Source organism: Mirounga angustirostris, unplaced genomic scaffold, assembly GCF_029215605.1.
Source record: "Mirounga angustirostris isolate CCGP_5_RB_7025 unplaced genomic scaffold, mMirAng1.0.hap1 SCAF_12, whole genome shotgun sequence".
NCBI classification, from domain to species: Eukaryota; Metazoa; Chordata; class Mammalia; order Carnivora; family Phocidae; genus Mirounga; species Mirounga angustirostris.
This window is the reverse complement of record NW_026991720.1, coordinates 19577500-19597011: the sequence shown is the minus strand read 5'-3', so window position 1 is coordinate 19597011 and position 19512 is coordinate 19577500.

Here is a 19512-nt window from a genome sequence, read left to right as displayed (position 1 = left end):
TTATTCCCGCATTGTTCCAGTGTTGGTTTGTGTCACCAATAAAATATGGCAGAAGTGATGGTACGTTACTCCCAAGGTCAGGCTATAAGAGATATTGCAGCTTTGTGCCCTCTCTCTTTTTCTTTCCTTCTCTCTCTTGTCATTCACTTAGGGGCTAGCTGCCATGTTGTGAGCAGCCTGATAGAGACACCCATGCAAGCAAGTAACTTAGGCCTCTAGCCAACAGCCGTGTTGGTTAACATTTGCTTGGAAGCAAATCTTCCACCTCAGTCAAGCCTTGAGACATCTTGACTGCAGGCTCGTGAGAAACCCTGAGCCAGAGCTACCCAGCTAAGCTGCTCTCAGATTCTTGATTTAGAACCTTGGTGAGCTAATCCAGTTTGTTATTTTGAGCTGCTCAATTTTGGGGTAATTTGTTAATGCAGCAATAGGTAACTAATACACCACAATACAGATAAAATAGATATAAATAACCTCAAGAACAGATAGTAAAATAATAGTAGTAAAACAGTTAGGAAATAAAAAGCTTCAAATAATTACTACCTTGGTTTTTAACAAAATTTATATAATTGTAAGTTTATAAAAGTAAATTTTTAATAATATCGGTGTTTAACATACGGCTTGAGAAGTTCCTAAAATTTTAACAGCTCTCGTGAGCCTATATGTGTATACCTACCAGGAGCAATTCTTTGAGTTTACAATCGCAAAATAACATGTACTACTCTACTAATACGTTAAAAAATTAAGGAAAAAAAAACCAGTATTTTTTAAATCTTTTTTTTAAAAGATTTTATTTATTTATATGTCAGAGAGAGAAAGAGAGAGAGAGAACACAAGCAGGGGGAGCGGCAGACAGAGGGAGAAGCAGACTCCCCTCTGAGCAGGGAGCCCGATGAAGGACTTGAACCCAGGACCCTGGGATCATGACCTCAGCCGAAGGCAGACGCTTTAACTGACAGAGCCTCCCAGGCATCCCCAAATAAACAGTATTTTAAAATAGATTTTATCCCATTTATTTGATGTAAAACTTTCTATTTTCAATGGAAACAAACTTACTAAGCAAGAGAAATGCATCGGCCCTGTTAGATCATCACTGTTTTCACCTGCAAGGTGGCTGACACAGAGGCCATGCCAGGAGAAGGCAGCATGTCAGCTTTGCCAATTTCTTGTTGTTCCTTTGTGCTGGCATTATTAAAATTCAATTCAATTCATGGTCTCTCTGTAGAAATATTTCGAGCTACTTCTTCATTTAGTGAATTAAACCCACACAAGATAATCTGCAAGATCATGTAACTGTATGCATGCAAATTACACCATTTCACAATTCCATCAAATACAGTGAATGAGAATGGGGGTCATAGTCAATCTCAACTCACTGTAGAACCCCCACTCTTGCCAGTTCACTTGGCAGACCACTGGTGACAAATGCCTGAATGGACCAAGTGAGGGTGGCAGGGCCAATCCATAGAATAAGTATTAAAGTTTAACTCCTTTACTTTTTAAAAGAGAAATAAATCTATGTTTTGTTATTTTCCCTCATACACCAGTGGACCATTTTACACAATCCCTGGAATATCACATGTCTCCCCTGCCTTCCCCCTTTAGAGACCTATGGTCTTGTCCTTTGGTGGCAACAAAGGTTGACAAATGCTGTTAAATAGCCATGTAAGGCCTCCAACAAGGGCTCCTGAGAGGCACATCCCCTTTCGTAAGAGGAAGGGGATCCCTGTAACTTGGATTTGCGACACTACATTAAATGCAAGGGCTGTAAGAATACAAATGGCTAGAAAACACTTAGCTGTCTCTGGAGCTGAAAAGATGAGACCACAAGAAGAACGTTTTAGAAACAACAAAACCAAAAAATCGCAGCCGAGGCCCAACAGGGGTGATGGATGGAACATGAGGGTTGTGATGTCTGTTGAGAGCAAAAGTCAGAGAAAGCTAGATAAAGAAAGAAACTGTAAGAAATGATTTGCAAGCACGTTTTGAGTCTTTAAGGTTTCCTTTTCTGGGAAGATTTAATAGAAGAATAAAGCAGTCACCCATCCTTCTGCATAACATCTACAAATGTGTTATTCTCCCCCCCTCAAAAGTCTTAAGAGATGATCATTCAAATGCATATTTTTCTGCATATTATAAAGTAATTTGTCACTTCCTTTGTGTTTTGATAGATGTTTCCTGGTGTTTAGCTCCAGAACATTTTCTTTCAGGCATCTGAAGCTCCAGTGAGCTTAGAGACTCCAGTGTGGCTTTAAAGAATCTGCTTCTGGGGCACCTGGGTGGCTTAGTTGGTTAAGTGTCTACCTTCGGCTCAGGTCATGATCCCAGGACCCCGGGATCAAGTCCCGCATTGGGCTCATTGCTCAGCGGGGAGCCTGCTTCTCCCTTTCCCCACTGCTTGTGTGCAGTCTTTCTCTCTCAAATAAATAAATAAAATCTTAAAAAATAAATAAATAAAAAAGGCTGCTTCTCTGACCATCACTGGCTCTCCAACAAAGGGCCTTAACCCAGAGCAACCTCTGGGTGTTGGTGATTTACAATGGATGTGGCACTTGGCCCAACCCAGGTAAGCTTCTTTATCCCTGTTCATAACACCTCTGACTCGCTGTTGGGATTAGGGTGCAGGTGGAGAGAATGTATTGACAACATTTCTTTTAAAAGGCATTGAAGCCTGGGCGCCTGGGTGGCTCAGCTGGTTAAGCGACTGCCTTAGGCTCGGGTCGTGATCCTGGAGTCCTGGGATCAAGTCCCACATCAGGCTCCCTGCTCAGCGGGGGGGTCTGCTTCTCCCTCTGACCCTCTTCCCTCTCATGCTCTCTGTCTCTCATTCTCTCTCTCTCAAATAAATAAATAAAATCTTAAAAAAAAAAAAAGGGATCGAAGCCTGTTTTAGACGTGGTATTCCAGGAGGAAAAAAAACACATCCTGAAATATCTCCCATAACTCTCTATAAATAAAGATAAATAAAATAACTTTCCTAGCCCTAGCATTTTCTAAAGTACTCTCATACCCTTTTCTCTTACTTGTGGTCTTGGGTTGAGATTATTTGTATTTATGGCTGAAAAACCTGAGGTCAAGGGACTCAGCACATGTACACAAAGCTTGTTTCTAAGGTAAATATACATAGACACAGCCGGTCCCACATTTTGTGAGATAGTAAAAAGGGGAAAGTAAAACAGATTATTTTTTCTTCTCTTTTGCTTCATGTTTTGCTGCCTCCCTCCCCACACCTGGTCCATGTTGAGTTAAGTTGACGATGCTCATTTACTTTCTACTTGTTTTGAGAAGACTCTTGAACAGAATTAAACCTCAGGGGCAGGACAAGAAAACAGGCAGTAATGGACAGGTTCATTGGAGACATAAACCATGAGGATGATTGCCGATATAAGGGACAGAAGAGATTAGAAATCTGTTTGGCCATAAAGCAGAAAAGACAGAGGCAAGACGGCAGGATCAGGAAAGACAGGAATTAAGAAAACCACAGTTTTTTGGGCCAGGATTTCACCTTTTCACAGCATCTTGGGGCAAAAAATGAAGAGACCCTGTTTCACCATGTAAGATGGAGCAAACTGGAGAAGCACCAAGTCTTCCCTGAGCCTCAGTGTCTTTCTCCTAAACGCACGCATACCCCGAATTTAGGATGGCCAGATAAAATACAGGATACTCGGTTACATTTGATTCCAGATGAAATAATGATTTTTTTAGTCTAAGAATATTCCAGGGGTGCCTGGGTGGCTCAGTCGGTTAAGGGTCTGCCTTCAGCTCAGGTCATGATCTCTGGGTCCTGTGATCGAGTCCTGCATGGGGTTCCTTGCTCAGCCGGAAGTCTGCTTCTGCCCCTTCCCCTGCTCGTGCTCTCTCTCTCTCAAATACATTTTAAAACTCTTAAAAAAAAAAGTATATTCCAAACAATGTATGGCATATACTTAGATTTAAAAAATGTGTTCTTTATCTGCAATTCAAATTTAATTGGACGCCCTGTATTTTTATTTGTTAAATATGGCAACCCTAATCTAATTAAACTCAGATTACCCAGATTACTATTAAGCAGTTTTTTCTCATTTCCCTTCCCCCAGGCCCTGGCAACCACCAATCTGCATTCTGTCTCTGTGGATTTATCTCTTCCGGACATTTTATGGAAATGGAATCGTACAACTGCGACCTCGTGTCTGGCTTCTTTCACTCAGCCTGTTTTGGAGGTTGGTCCACATTGTAGCATGTATCGGTACTTTATTCCTTTTTGTGGATGAATGCTATTTTCCCTGAGTTTTAAAATTCAGTTTATAAATCTTGTTCTATTTCATACAATTAGCAAATTTTGAACAATAAATTTTAAACTGATTAATATTTAGCCATTTACAGTTAATTAAAATTCCTTTAAAATTTCAACTAGTGCACTTAATATATTCAATTTTCTTTAATACTTTCATGAGCTTTTTAATTGAAGTATAACTCACATATAGAAAAGTACACAACTCATAAGTATGCAGCTACATGAATTTGCACAAAATGAGCACTGCTACGTAGCTCTCACTCAGATCAAGAAATAGAACATAACCAGCATTGCGGAGGTCCCTCCTGCCCCTCTGCATTTTCCTGTGGAAGAGTTGTCTTTAAGTCTTGAATCTCTATGATTCTCTGTGGCAGATAGGCTTATCTGCCAAATGTTCTACCAGTTATTTGCCAGTCGCTTGTGTGCTTTAACAACAATAGCTATATGGTGCAAAGGACGAGATCCAGAAGGAAGCTCTGTTTGCCTTGCGACTTCTCATATCCCCGGCACCGCACCGCCATCCCCCAGGGGCCTCTCCCCACCTCCCCCACACGCCCGGGAACAGGTTCTTCCCTTTGTGCTGAGTGTACAGCACATGTTGCCCTTTAGTGTAAAAGGACGGGAAGTGCAAGAGAATGACATTGTCTATCAGCTATAGCTGGGTTTATGCTGAAGATCAACTGTTAGTTACTGTCTATAAATTTCCCATTGTCAGGTGGGCAATTAAACCCTTCTGTTATGCAAACCCTTTAGGTATTGCCAGGGATAGACAGAGGAAGTCATTGGGCTTTAGTGGTATTTGCTGTCGAGGTTTCCCACGCCCAGATTGAGTAAAGAGCCCCCCTTAGAAAAGATGCCTTGAGACGAAGTATTTCTAGCTAGAATGAACTTTTGCAGCAGCTCGATGAGCAGAAGACCCAGAGCTAAGATAAATGGGGAAGTTGTCAAGAGTTCAGGTAGGAAAAAGCAGTCTGGAGCCATTTAGTAGAGGGCTCTACCTGCTAGGGGAGGAATCTGTCACTAGGAGATCAGGAATCCTTGCAGGCTTTTTTTTTTTTTAAAGATTTTATTTATTTATTTGAGAGAGAATGAGATAGAGAGAGCATGAGAGGGGGGAGGGTCAGAGGGAGAAGCGGACTCCCTGCCGAGCAAGGAGCCCGATGCAGGACTCCATCCTGGGACTCCAGGATCATGACCTGAGCGAAGGCAGTCACTTAACCAACTGAGCCACCCAGGCGCCCTCCTTGCAGGCTTTTGAAGGGAGAGCTGACCAGATGCTAATCATCCTCCGCCCCTTCATCATTGTGTTTATTTTTATTTTCAAGAGTTTCTGATGTGAAGCTGAGGAGTGATGAGTGATTTTTCACCCCTGTGGCTTGTTAGAGGCGATCAATCTGTGCAAGATTCCTTTGCAGGCCTCCAACATCATCACGCCCACTCCTCCTACTAGAGGAGTTGAGGACACACCACCCCAAAATATGCCACTTTGGCATAGCGATTATTTTCAGCTGAAGGTACTTGATTTTTTAAAAAAGATTTTATTTATTTATTTTGAGAGGGAGAGAGAGAGCACAAATGGGGGGAGGGACAGACGGAGAGGTAGAAGCAGACTCCCCGCTGAGCAAAGAGCTGATGCGGGGCTCGTTCCCAGGACCCCAGGATCATGACATGAGCCGAAGGCAGACGTCCAACCGACTGAGCCACCCAGGCGCCCCTCAGCTGAAGGTACTTGAGAAACAGGAGATGCAGAAAGGGCTCTCCGACCTCCCCTCTTTCCACCTAAAAACAGGTCATACGTAACATTTCCCATGAGAAGGGTGCCCTCCTTGTACCAGGAATTGCTTTTCTACCCAGAAAATGAAGCTCCCCTGATACATTTTGCAACAGAATACTGGGAGGGTTCGTTAGAGTGAAAGTGGTTCGAGATCTAAGACAAAATCACAAACATTATTATGAGTGCACGGTGCCCTTCCAGAGCCCCTGCCTACAGCCTTACTGCACAGAGCAAAGCCCTCTGGGAATGAGCACTTACGACGAAAAATGGTTTATTATCATAATGGAGTATTCAATTACTTACTCTGATGAGAAGTAGAGGCATTTCTAAATTCATTGTAGTAATTTAGAGTTTTGAGGGGAAATAATTAAAAATGTAGGCCACCTATGGGTGCTTCATAATGTGGATGATCTAGTGTGGTTTTTAATGGGAATATAATATATTTTATTTATACAGTGTCTAGCTACAAAGAGTATATTAGGTATTTTGCAGTGGGGCTCAAAAGCCTAAAGCAAACAAGATTAAAATCAGCAATAAACCAGATCAGGAGAAGCCAGTGAAATTCAGCAATAAATTTGATGCAAAACCAATGTGATATGCCAAAGGCCTTTTAGAATTTGCTGCAGGCTGCTGCTTATGTTTTTTTATTTTAGTGATAGGGAAGGACAGAGAAGGTGGGGTTGATGGCTGTGAAGGAGAGTTCAGCCCCGGAGCACTTCCTATTGTAGGAAGAACAATTCTGATTTTCTGGGGAGAGGAGAATGTTCATGACCTGCAGATTTTGAAAACTGTGTGTGTGTGAGCATGCGTGCATGTGTGTGTGTGTGAGGCTGTGAGCGTGTGTGTTGGGGGGATTTACTTCCCAGAGTAGTCACTCATTCCTGTGTGACTCATAATCCTTATTCAGCAAACCCTTCCTGCATAACCTCACATCACCTTCTGGGTTTCCTACTAATGTTTCCCTCCCCCTCCTCTCAATTTTATTTCTCCTACTCCCGTTCTCAGCTTCCCATCTTAAGACCTCTACTCTACTCTTGGCACCCCCCATGTTAGTGTAAAATACTGGACAGAAATAAGACTGTGGAAGTTGGCTTTTGCAGGGGGTCACTTAGCTTCTGTCTATTCAGGACAGGGGGGATCCAGACTTAATGATATGGGGTTTGTTGGGTCCAGGTATCTAAATACAGTAATACTTAGACAAATTCCTTGTCTCAGAACTTTATGAAACTGGCAGAAAAGATTTGTTGAGAAAGGCTGAGTGCACTCTCTGTAGGGAAAATAGCGTATTTTTCTCGAGGCACCTAAGTTAAGCATCTTCTAAAGCATATCTTCTAACACCCCGGCAAAACCCCTTAACCAAGGTGTTGAAGAGAAACACCTTCGTTTTTTTGTGGTCTGGTTTGTGTCCTCTTCTCCATATTCCATGTTGTTCTTGCTGCAAATGCAGATGTACTTGCCTGTCAAAGCATCACCTCTGGGCGCCTGGGTGGCTCAGTTGGTTAAGCCACTGCCTTCGGCTCAGGTCATGATCCTCGAGTCCCGGGATCGAGTCCTGCATCGGGCTCCCTGCTCGGCGGGGAGTCTGCTTCTCCCTCTGACCCTCCCCCCTCTCATGTGCTTTCTCTCTCTCATTCTCTCTCTCTCAAATAAATAAATAAAATCTTAAAAAAAAAAAAAGCATCACCTCTAAGGACTGATCCTTATTACATATTTTCTATGGAAGGCTTGCCTCTCTGCCATGTATCATATGAATTACTTGCTGGTTGCCTGACTACCTCGTTAACAAAAATGGGTGCCTGGTGCTCTAGCATCTCTCATTCCACTCAGAGTGCACTGCACACTTGGGTCCCTTTGGCCTCTGCTTTTGCTTTGGCACATTCCATGTTCCCTGTCTGGTGGTGATCGATCCCAGAGCTGGTTCATCCCCCTTTGGTAGGAAGTATTACTTCCTGTTTGACAGCTAAAGATCCTGCTCTGAGCTACACTATGGCACTTTCTAGATAACCCCATTAAACATCCTCTTCCTCCAGATGCCATTGACTGAAGGTGTTATTATTGAAACACTTTGTTTCTAAAACCATGTAGTAACATCAGATTGTAGGCATGAACCATGTTTGTGTTATTTCCCAAACTGCTGGTGTGTTACTACAAGGCGAGCACTATTTTCATATTTTCTTTATGTTCCTCCGTGTCTGGAGGACATACATATGTATGCTATGTATGTATTAAATACCCAGCAAATATGCCTTTTCTGTATACACGTTTTATACTTTTCCTTTTATCCCTCAACATTGCATTTTTTAAATGTTCAAACCTACAGAGAAATTGTAGAAAGGAAAACCATATTCTTAGGTTTACCAATTGCCAACTTCTGGCCACATTTGCTTTTTCTGTTTAAACACATATATATATTTTTTCTAAACCATTTGGAAATAAAGAAACCATGACTTTTCATCCATAAATATTTCAACACACATTTCCTAAAAACAAGAACATTTTCCTATCTAAACACAATACTATCATGACACCTAAGAAAAAAGATTAATATACAGTCTATATTTAAAATTCAAGAATTGGGGGCACCTGGGTGGCTCAGTCCATTGGGCGTCTGCCTTCAGCTTGGGCCATGATCCCAGGGTCCTGGGATGGAGCCCCGTGTTGGGCTCCCTGCTCAGTGGGGAGCCTGCTTCTCCCTCTCCCTGCCACTCTGCCTACTTGTGCTCTATCTCTCTATCAAATAAATGGATAAAAAAATTAAAATTCAAGAATTGTCTAAAAAATGTCTGCTATAATTGGTTTACTGCTTTTTTAAAATCTCGGATCCCATTAAGGTTCATGGATTGCATTTTGTTCTTACATCCAAAAAGTCACTTTGAATGAATGTGGAAATTGAAAATCATTTGTCTGCCTCATGGTTCTTCTTGGTAGAATCTGGAATAATCATTTCTACCTAGAAAGATTGGAGAGGAACTGGGGATAACATATTTAGAAGCTCTAGAACATAGCCTCACATATATATATATATATATATATATATATATATATATATATATATATAGCACTTGTTATTGGGATGATCAGGATTGTTACTGGGATTAGAACAGGGCTGGTATTCTGCTGATATGCACCAGCATACACAATGACATTAATACCGAAATGCTATTTATTGTTAGTAAATAGCTATTGCTTAAAGCCCCCATGATGTACTCCCTTCCTCACGCCTCTCACACGACAGCACCTAACATCTTAATTCCTGGCATGCCGATGACCCCCAGGACCAAGGTTGAGACATGTGTTCTACTTGGTCAGTCCCTGTGTCATATCATTCTTAACTTTTAAAATATCACTCCTGGATCAGAAGAAGGAAAACCTTGAATAGACACATTCCAGATCACTCTGTGTCTATTTCAGTTTTCCCATCTGTTAACTGAGATTATTGTTAAAAATTATTTCAGAACTTTTGCTATTTTGTCAAGACCACTCAATAGGTTCAGGGTTTAGCAGTTCTTACTATTTAAGGTGGTAAGCCCCCTGGTTACCCTTTCCCATAATTCTCTGCATTTTGCTTTTCATGACACTCACACACATGTATTATATATAAAAATCTTATTTATGTTTCCCCAAAGAAGAACACGTTTTCTCCATAATCATTCCAGCCAAAGAACCCAGCATTCAGTGCTCAGGTGAAAGCCATATTTATTAATTTACAAATGTTGGCACTGAACAAGTAGCAGGTGGTAATGACTGTTTCTTTTTTTTTTTTTTTAAAGATTTATTTATTCACTTGAGAGAGCGAGAATGAGAGAGAGTACATGAGAGGGGGGAGGGTCAGAGGGAGAAGCAGGCTCCTCGCTGAGCAGGGAGCCCGATGCGGGACTCGATCCCGGGACTCCAGGATCATGACCTGAGCTGAAGGCAGTTGCTTAACCAACTGAGCCACCCAGGCGCCCCGGTAATGACTGTTTCTTAAGAATTGTGTGCCTAGCTGAGCATTTACTTAATATTTTTGAAATTAAGTGTGAAAATCTCACAAACCGGTAAAGTTAAACAAATGTCATCTATTTTGCATTTACTTAGTGCACACAAGTGTTTATAAAAATGGTGCTTCTGAGCAATTATTTACATAACTGAAGAATCTGGTGAGGTTTTGAGCAATCATTTAATTAAACTTCTAAAAGTTTAAGAATGTGTAAGAGTGACCGAACTGTGTCTGAACCCTGAAAAATCTGTATTATAATTGTCAGTGAAATCTTAGGGGAGTTTTGGAGGCTAAAATGGAACATGGACACAATATTCTGGAAAACGACTGGAAACGGGAAGAGCGAAATACCATCGAATTTTTCAAATAGATGGTAATCGTCAAGGGACTATCATCACCTTCCAAGACACCAGTGTGAGCAGGTGCAACATAAGATATGGCTGACGCACGCAAACCACAGGAAGTAAAAGCCAGAATCTCGAAACTATTAAATTCTGCCAGAACTATGGATGTTGGATAAAGCTTGGAATAATGTATTTAAATTATTATTGTTTGAACAGATAGTACATTCATATGGGTTAAAAATTTTAAAATACATCCCTATCCTCCAGGTGCCCAGTTCCTTCCCAAGAGGTAACCCAGATGATTATATATATATATATTTTTAAGATTTATTTATTTATTTTGAGAGAGAGAGAGAGTGGGAGGGGGGAGGAGCACCAGAGGGAGAGGGAGAGAGAAACCCAAGCAGACTCCATGCTGAGTGCAGAGCTGGATGTGGGGCTCTATCTCTCGACCCTGAGATCATGACCTGAGCCGGAACCAAGAGCTGGATGCTTAACTGACTGTGCCGCCCACATACCCCAACCCAGATGATTATTTCATCAGCTTCTTGTATTCTTAAAAGGATATATAATGCATATATAAGTATAATATATTTAGAGTATATATAAATTCAGTATATATGGTCACATTCCAAAAAGCAAACAGTATATTTGACAATACATTGCTGTCACCTTCAGAAAAGTTAGTAAAATAGAATGTAAAAAATAAAATAGAAATAGGGTATAAAACAAAGTTGAATATTTATGTAACCACCACCTTATCAAGAAAGAGAACACTTCTGGTCCCTCCGCCTCCAATTGCTACCCTGTGCCTCTTACCTAGAAGGTAACCACAATTTTGACTTATAACAGTATAGTTTATTTTGCTTGTTTTTGAACTTTGCATAGGTGAGACTATACAGTAGGCATGATTTTGTGTCTGTCTTTGCTTATTCCATATTACATTTTTGAGATTCATTCATGTTGTGTGTAGCTGAAATTGGCTTCTTTTTCACTGCTCTAGGGTACTCCGTTGCATGACTATGACACTTTCTACATTCCGCTGTTGGGCATTTTCTTGTAATGCTCAGTTTGGGGATATCATGAATCATGCTGCTATGAATAGCTTTTACTTTTCTCTTTGTACACATGTAGTCCTCTATCTGTTGGGGAAAAATATATATCTATATGATGTAAATAAATCTTAATATGTTCTCACTTCTTCCACACACACAACGGCTTTTTTTCGTAAGGGTTTTTAGGAAATAGGACGAACAGAGGAAAGTTACTTTTGGAAGAGCTAATCAAGTTACACCATGTGGGTAGCTGGTTTTCATCTACTAGCTGAACCAATTCAACTTGATAATCTCTGTTCAATAGCTGTTCAATCCACGCAGAATAATTGATCCCATTTGTGAATCAGGTTCCCCTGGGACACCTGCCAATCTCCAGATATCAGAGGGCATTGTCATAACAAATTTTTCTCGGTAGATGGTTAAAAATCCTCTTAGAACAGTTGAAGATAAATGATGGTCTTGTTGTTGATCCCATTGCAATGGGAAGTGTGATTTCAGGGTGATTGAACTTCTGGAGACATTAATCCTTGAAATCTTGGAATAGGCAACTCCATTGTTTCATTGTCTGACACAAGTATCTTTTGCTTTTTAAACCATTGGCGAGTCAATTAAAGACAGAAATATTATCAAATGATTATTTAAATAAAAATTCACAAGCTTTTGCATTTTGAATATTTAATTCCACAATAAACATCTATAAGCATTTTTACAGATCAAACACATCGATCTTTGTATTGCCTACAGTTTTACTTATATACATGAAACATGTAGACAACACATTACAGGATTTTAGTCCAGACAGTATGAAAAATTACAGATAGGAAATGATGTTGCTGATTCTATTTTAACATTCCTCATGATTTTATATAGTAAAATGAGATTATAATCTATAAATCTATCAAAAATGATTTCTATTTTTATTATGGTTCCCAAAAGGCAACTTAAATTTGAATTAATTCAACTAAAGTGGTAAAGTCTTTTTTAAGTTGCTGAAGGAATTACTATGTTTAGATCACTTACTAGTTTGATGACTGTGGTGACATTTACCAGGTGCTCTGGTTAATTTTCCTTAAAGTATTTTTGGAAGATTTGGTCTTAGCCCATTATATATCAAAGGAGTGTAGAGGATATTTCAATTCAACAAATACTGAGACCCTGCACTGTGGAAGGTGCCGAGGGTATGAAAATGAATACAATTCATTTTCGGTGTATTTGCACTCAAGTTTGCATGTTTTTGCACTCAAGTTTACAAATGAACAAGCCTAAAGGAAACCGACACAGCCCCTATGACAACCGTATCATCTTGCCATAACTGTTGCTAAAGGAGAATTAAGGGAGTTGTGGTGTGTGCATGTGTGGTGCATTGAGTGCTTAGGTGAGCTACTGACCTTTGGCCTTAAAGGGCAAGCAGAATTTTAACCAGGTAAATGGAAAGACATTCTTTCTTAAAAATAACCATATGTTGAGTGTCCTACATACATACCTTATTATCTCTTGAGTTTCTCAACAAACCTGAAGATAGGTAGCCACGTTTTAAGCCCATATTTAAGATACGGGATCTGGGGCTCAAAGACATTGTAGGCTGAGCAAAAGCATGTAGAACAAAGGAAAATATAAGAATACCTGGTGTATTTGAGACATGGCTAGAGAGCAAGATTTAATGGGGAGTAATCAATAAGGAAGCTGGAAAGATCATTTGGAACTCGTTCTCTAGTAAACAGTTTGAAAAATAATGCTATGGGCAATGAGAGTCCTTGGATGTTCCTAAAGCAGGGGTAAAGGATCAGATTCCTCGTATTGAGGGTGGGGTATAGGAGAGAGTCAGGTTAAGAAATATTACAACACATAAAAAGTACGTAAAGTCTTACTTTCCATTCGTACAGTGGTAGATTAGATTTAATGCATAAGAAAAACCTTTTAACATCCAGAATGCACTAACTGCTACACAATTGGATCCCTAAATCATTAGTTGATAAGCAAACCTCACAGAACAGCCTCAAGTCAGCAAAGGCCACAAACACCATGTACAGCACATTTGATTTGGCAGATTTTGACTAGTGTGGTGGGTAGATCCGAACGAGGGCTATGTAAGAGAAAGGAGTCACAGGTAGGAAGCTAATGGGAGTTTTAGAGGCGAGATGATGAAGACCTGATTAAGTCAATGGGAAGAGGATGCCAAGAAGGAAATGGAATTAAGAAGCATCATGCAGGTCCAATTGATAGAACTTGCTTGGTCTCTCTCTTCCTTTTTCTCTTTCATTATATGTATGTATTATAACTTTATATTTTTATAAAATTATAAAATATAAATTATAAATTTATATATAACCATATATTATATATTGTAATATATATATAACTATTATCTATATGTAATAGTGTAAAATTCAGTGGCATTTACTATATTTACAATGGTATGCAATACTATCCAGGTCCAGAATATTTCCATCACCTCCAAAGGAAACCTTGTACACATAAAGCAGTCATTCTCTATGTTCACCTGACAACCACTAATCTACTTTCTTTCTCTTTGGATTTATCTTTTCTGGATATTTCATAGAAAAGGAATCACACAATATGGGACCTTTTGTGTATGGCTTCTTTCACTTAGCATAATGTGTTTGAGATTCATCCATTTTGTAGAATTGATCAATACTTCATTCCTTTTTATGACTGAGTAATAATCCGCTGTATGGATATACCACATTTAGTTTATCCATCTACCCATTGATGGACATTAGGATTCTTTCCACCTTTGGACATTGTGAATAGTACTGCTATAAACATTTGTGTACAAATTTTTATTTGAACACTTATTTTCAATTCTTTCATGTATATACCTACATGGAGAATTTCGGAGTCATATGGTAATTTTAGGTTGAACCGTTTGGGGAACTAGCAAGCTGTTTTCCACTGTAGCTGCACTATTTTATGTTCTCACAGTTGATGCACTAGGTTTCCATTTCTCCACATACTTGTTAATAGTTGTTATTTTCCTTTTCAAAAAATTATAGCCATTCTAGTGTGTGTGAAGTAGTATTTCATTGTGATTTGGGTTTACATCTCCTTAAGGACAATGATGTTTAGCATCTTTTCATGTGCTTGTTGGCCATTTGTATATCGCCTTTGGAGAAATGTCTATTCAGATCTTTTGCTCATTTAAAAAATTGAATTATTTGTCTTTTTGTTGCTGAATTATAAGAGTTCTTTATTTTCTGGATACTAGACTCTTAACAGATATATGATTTGCAAATATTTGGTCCCACTGCATAGGATGTCTTTTCACTCAGCAGATTTTTGAGCCATTTATTGTAACAGGAAACACATGGGAAGTAGACAGTAGGGATAGAAGTGGGTAGGAAAAGTGGGTTCAGTTGGAGGCCTGGTTGAAAATCTGGGTGGAGAGTGCCAGAAGGTACTTGGCTATGGATGGTCTCTGGGACATTTTATGCACTTGGCATTTGTTGGATGTTGGAATCTGGGAGGGAAGCTGGGGGACAGTTGCTGCCTTGGCTACCAGCAGTCAGGCTGGTGTCCCGCAGAAACACAGGACACTCTCCTTTCAAGAATGTTGTCCTTTATTATTATTATTATTATTATTTTTTAAGATTTTATTTATTTGACAAGAGAGAGAGACAGCGGGAGAGGGAACACAAGCAGGGGGAGTGGGAGAGGAGGAAGCCGGCTTCCCGCGGAGCAGGGAGCCCCATGCGGGGCTTGATCCCAGGACCCTGGGATCATGACCTGAGCCGAAGGCAGACGCTTAACAACTGAGCCACCCAGGCGCCCCTGTTGTCCTTTATTATTGAAAAGACTATTCTTGGCCAACCTCCAACTCAAATGCAACATGAAGATTAAACCCCACTTCTGCCATTAGATGACATAGACTACACCAGGTACCAAGAATGTGGCAAACAAAATCAATAGGTGAGACATTGTACAGCTTCCTGTGATTTACTTATAACATTTCCCTCCAAACAGAATACAATGTGTGTATATCTCAAATTAAGCTTATATTTTTGTAAGATTTATGTAAAATGAAGAAATTGAAAAAGGTGATAAGTTGAAATCCTGAATAAAACCATTGTTTTTTTCCATGATGAAAGCATCGTTAACTTTTCCCCCCCAGTTTTAATCTATAGGCTGTGCCTTGATTTCTTCAGCTATGCCTAAAGCACATTTTTTATACCTTAGGTGAGGTGACTCTTGTAAGCAGGCAATGTTGAAGAGGACATGAAATGGCTGTCTTTCCAGAGTTCTGCCCACATGGCTGACATTATGAGACACTCTTTTTAAAATCCGCTGGGTCTGTGCTGGACATCCTGCAGACACCCAGGCCTGGCATTTTTTAATGAATGTGCTACTGAGGTAGCCTTATTCACACATTTCATTTATCCGCAATAATAAGAATATCAATACCTTGGATTTATAAAGAACCTCTCATCCAAAGAGGTCAAAGCGTTTTAATTTAATTGGATGTTCCCATGGCTTTAAGAGCCTCTGGGTATATTTACAAATGTGATAATAAGAAACAATCCGTCCTGGTTTACAATATAGACAACATAAAACAAGACCTGAGCATACACTGCTTCTCACCCTCGCTGCATAAACATATCCAATGCCTGGCCATGGGGTTCAAGGTCCTTTCTGAACGGATCTCCATGGATCTCTTCCCCTATGGCACCATTTCTTCTCCATGAATCCTTTATTCTATTCAAATTATTCTTTTAACATAGGATGCATGTTTGCACTTTGCACCTCCACCTGTCTAGAAAGTCCTTTTCTTCCTCTTCTGGTATTTAATACTCTTATTTTATTTTATTTTTTTTGGTCCGGCTTAGTTATAACCCACCTGTTCCATGAAGACTGCTACAGCCATCCTTGCTTATTTCCCATTGAAATGTCTGCAGCCCTTATGCTTTTATTCTTCGGGAACTGAGTAGATGCTGTGATTTATGGTCATTTCCTTTTCTTTTACTTCCCTGAATAGCAGGTTATCCCTCCACGCAGCAACGTCTATAATCAGTCCCTTAGATCGTCATACATTTTATCTGGTTCCAAGTAGCATGGTGAGTTTGGGAGGCTGTGGTTGAAGGCTGAAGGTTACAAATGGGCAGACCCACTAAGCCCTCCCTTGATTTTTTTTTTTTTCATTGTTCACAGTTTAGCACAAGTTTGGGGTTAGGTTAGAAGGTCACCTAGATGGGTGCCTGGGTGGCTCAGTCGTTAAGCGTCTGCCTTCAGCTCAGGTCATTATCCTAGGGTCCTGGGATCGAGTCCCACATCGGGCTCCCTGCTCAGCAGGAAGCCTGCTTCTCCCTCTCCCATTCCCCCTGCTTGTGTTCCTGCTCTCGCTCTCTGTCAAATAAATAAATAAAATCTTTAAAAAAAAAAAAAAAAGGTCACCTAGAATAGAGGTAGTGTGAAAGGGTTTGCCTGTCACCTGAAGATGAAAGGTGCAATGGGTAAGGTTTCTGGAAGTGGGATATAAAGGAGGTGGAATAGAGAAGCAAAAGCAGTTTCTTGAATTAAGGTTTAATTGGGATGTGTTGATTTAATTATCACATAATTGCTTTTCCAGTTTGTGATAAAAGTAGCCACCATTTTGGTGTTTATCCAAGTCTTGCTTTTTAAAAAAAGTTCTTTTGTTTATTTCTGTTTAGAAAGGCAACTCATACATAGAAAATTTGGAAAACACAGAAAGGTGTTAAAAATGGAAAAAAATACCTGTATTCTTGCTCCTCAAAACAACTTCATAATACCCACAGAGGTGTGTTTTTAAACAAAACTGGTACCTTACTTTAGTAATAATAGCTGATATTTGCCAAGTGCTGATCATGCATATCTCATACAGTCTCCAAATTACTTTCTCTAAGGGACTTCCTTATTATCGCCTGCTTTACAGGTAAGGAAACTGAGGCACAGAAAGGTTCAGTAACTTCCCTAAGGTAACCTAGCCAGTAAGTGAAGAGCTGGGATTGAATCTAGGTGGTCCTATTGCACAACTTGCATTTTTTATTTTTTTTATTGTGGTCAAATACACATAACATAATATTTACTATTTTAACCATTTTAAAGTATATCATTCAGTGGCTTTTAATACATTCATAAAATTATGGAACCATCATCACTATCAAGTTCCAGAACATTTCCGTCTTCACAAAAGGAAATCCTGTGTCTATAAAGCAGTCATTCTCCATTCCCACCTCCCCACAACCCTAGGGAATCGTTTCTTCTGTTCTTCAAGGTCCTTCCAGCTGGACTAAGAATCAAATTGACATGACACAGATTAACAGGGGAAAATAGAATTTAGTTTCATATGCACAGGGAATGCACACAGACATGAGATTCTAAAGGCAGTCTGGCAGAATGAGGTATATATGTCATCCTGAACTAAGGAGAAGGGGACCGGGGTCTGGGACTTCAAAGGGAAGGAATGCAATTTATAGGAAGATAAACAAGAGTATATGTTTGATAAACAAATGTTTACTGGGGCACACAGAAACAATGGGACGTAGAAGACTTTTTCAAACAGGCCTTGCTAGGTCTCTCCCTATCTACCATTCCTAGTTCATACTGCAATATAGTTATCTATGGACCTGGAGCAGGTCCGCTATCTAAATTCTTTTAAAGCAGTTGAGGGGGAGGTGAAGAGATTTTCCTGAATCTGCAGGGTTTTGCTTGCTTTTTAACTCAAAATAATCTTTATGCTAAAGTGGCCCACTTGGGGTGTCCTGCCCTTGGCCCCGACATCTGCTTTCTGTCTGTGCGAATTTGCCTATTTTGGGTATTTCATAAAAATAGAATCATATATTGTGTAGCCTTTGGTGTCTAGCTTCTTTCACTTATTACAATGTTTTCACCGTTCATCAGTGTTGTAGCATGTATCAGTATTCCATTCCCTCTTTTTGGCTGAAGAATATTCCATTGTATGGATATGTCACATTTTGTTTATACCACATATTATACCACATCCATCCACTGATAGACATTTGGGTTGTTTCCACCTTCTGGCTATTGTGAACAGTGCTGCTATGAATGTGTACAAGTTTTTTTGAGCACATTTTTTCAATTCTCTTGGATATATACCTATGGGTCAAATTTCTGGGTCATGTGTAATTTTAACTTTTTGAGGACCCACCAAATTGTTTTCCACATTGGCCATACCATTTTACATTCCCACCAGCAACGTACAAGGGTTCCAGTTTCTCCACATTCTAACATTTATTTTCTGTTATTTAAAATTATAGCCATACTAGTAGATGTGGAGCAGCATCTCACTGTGGTTTTGATTTGCATTTCCCTGGTGACTAATGTTGTTGAGCATCTTTTCATGTGTTTGTTGGCCATTTGTATATTTCACTTGGAGAAATGTCTATTCAAGTCCATTGCCCAGTTTTTAATTGGAGTTTCTGTCTTTTGTGGTTGACTTGTAAGAATTCTTTCCATATGTTGGATATGAGACCCAAATCAGATGTATGATTTGCATATATTTTCTTACACCCTGTGGGGTGTCTTTTTTACTTTCTTTTTTTTCTTTTGAATGGTTGGTTTTTATTTTTTTATTTTTTAAGATTTTATTTATTTATTTGACAGAGAGACAGGGCGAGAGGGAACACAAGCAGGGGGAGTGGGAGAGGGAGAAACAGGCTGTCCTGCCGAGCAGGGAGCCCGATTTGGGTCTCGATGAGGGGCTCGATCCCAGGACCCTGGGATCATGACCTGAGCCGAAGGCAGACGCTTAATGACTGAGCCACCCAGGCGCCCCTCTTTTTTACTTTCTTGATTGTGTCCTTTGATACACAAAAGTTTCTAATTTTGGTGAAATCCAAGTCATCTATTTTTCCCTTTGTTGTTCATGATTTTAGTGTGATAATGTAAGAATCCATTGCCAAATCTAAGGTCATAAGGATTTACTCCATTTTTTCTTCTAAGAATTTTATCTCTTATGTCTAGGTCTTTGATTCATTTTGAGTTACATTTTGTAAAATGCTATGAGATCTGAATGTATTCTCCCTGACCTGCAAATTCATATGTTCAATCCTAACCCCAAAGGCAATAGTATTAGGAGATAGGGTCTTTTGGAG